The 1,393-nt window shown below is 40.1% G+C and overlaps 1 protein-coding gene across 1 annotated transcript in view; it reads left to right on the top strand.

The window, feature by feature from the left end:
- LOC101848972 overlaps positions 1-1,393 on the top strand; it is a gene marked incomplete in the record, with an annotated part of 113,683 nt that overhangs the window by 20,161 nt on the left and 92,129 nt on the right.

Here is a 1,393-nt window from a genome sequence, read left to right on the forward strand (position 1 = left end):
CTGGAAATTAAAGCCTCAGATTTCCAGCTTTGCCTGGTTGTTATTTTGACCACTAGGCAAACCATTTGACTATCACTCAGTGCTCTTGCATTGTCACAGTTATGGTTTGAGTGCGGTGTTGATTTAACTGTGTTGAGCGAAAGTGAGGAGTAGGGAAAGTTACAAACCTGTAACCTGTCATAAGATATCCACTTTATTTGGCTGAAAATCCTTGTGAAGAAACTTTTACAAGAAGGCTTTTTGAAAAGTATGAAATTACCTATTACCCAAGACAAAATATCAGGAAATTATACATAAGTTGCAGGCGACTTTGGGTGTCGACGAAATCACCGACGTTGCTGCTCCTCATATCGACGAAATCACCAACGTTGCTGCTCCTCATGTCGACGAACTCATTGACGTTGCTGCTCATCACGTTGACGAAGTCACTTACGTAGCTGCTCATCTTGTCGACGAAATCACCAACGTTGTCCAAGTCACATACTTCGCTGCTGCTAACGGGCAAGCCACAAACCTGAATTATCCTCATGTCGACCAAGTTGATGGCATTGGCACTGTTGAAAACGTGGCACTTCTTGATGCTAGACTGGCTCAAATACACTTTCATTGAGAGCAGAGCAGGAAATTCCAGATGGAACAAGCAGAACGGATGGTGAAAAGAAGTAGAATAGAACTTGCTCTAGGCCAGAACAGTGACAATGGTGCCATTCCCATTCCTCTTGTTGATCGGGGCCGTGGCAACCCACGAAACATTCTGACTGTTGTTTTGGACAGAAGTGACAACAATAACTACATGCTGGCTACCAAACATGGAATCTTAAAAGGGGCAAACAGCAGGAACGAATTTGAACTTTGCCCTGAAAAATTACTTCTGATGAGTGATGTTAACTGCACCACACATGTCAGTATAAGAGAAGCGGTTGTATTTGGCTCTCAGTGTGGCGGTCAAGGTTACATTAAATGTAACTGTTCAGGGTCAAAGAAATGTCAAACAAACAGATGCAAATGCTTCAAAGCAAAGCTCAAATGTAATAGTCGTTGCCACCAATGTCTCAACTGCAAAAACAAATGAGCTAATGTAAATGACCATTCTATATTTAATTATCACTTTATATTATTAAATTTGTTTTCATTAAACGGGATGAATAAATTATAGCATGCATCCCCTGTCATTTCCTTTACATCTGTTATTCCGCCATTTTGTTTTTTTTCTGATGGTAGTCATTCCTAAGAAATGCCTGACTGCCTATTTCAGTCATTCTCTGAAAATGACAAATATTAAAATTTTTAGGCATTCCTGGAAAGCCTGATCAAAACAGGAATTATTTGGGAATGACTGAATTTTCAGGCATTTCCTGAGAATGACTAGTTTCCGGGTTTGACTGTATTATAT

Source organism: Aplysia californica, unplaced genomic scaffold (genome assembly GCF_000002075.1).
Source record: "Aplysia californica isolate F4 #8 unplaced genomic scaffold, AplCal3.0 scaffold00215, whole genome shotgun sequence".
In the NCBI taxonomy this organism is placed as follows: Eukaryota; Metazoa; Mollusca; class Gastropoda; order Aplysiida; family Aplysiidae; genus Aplysia; species Aplysia californica.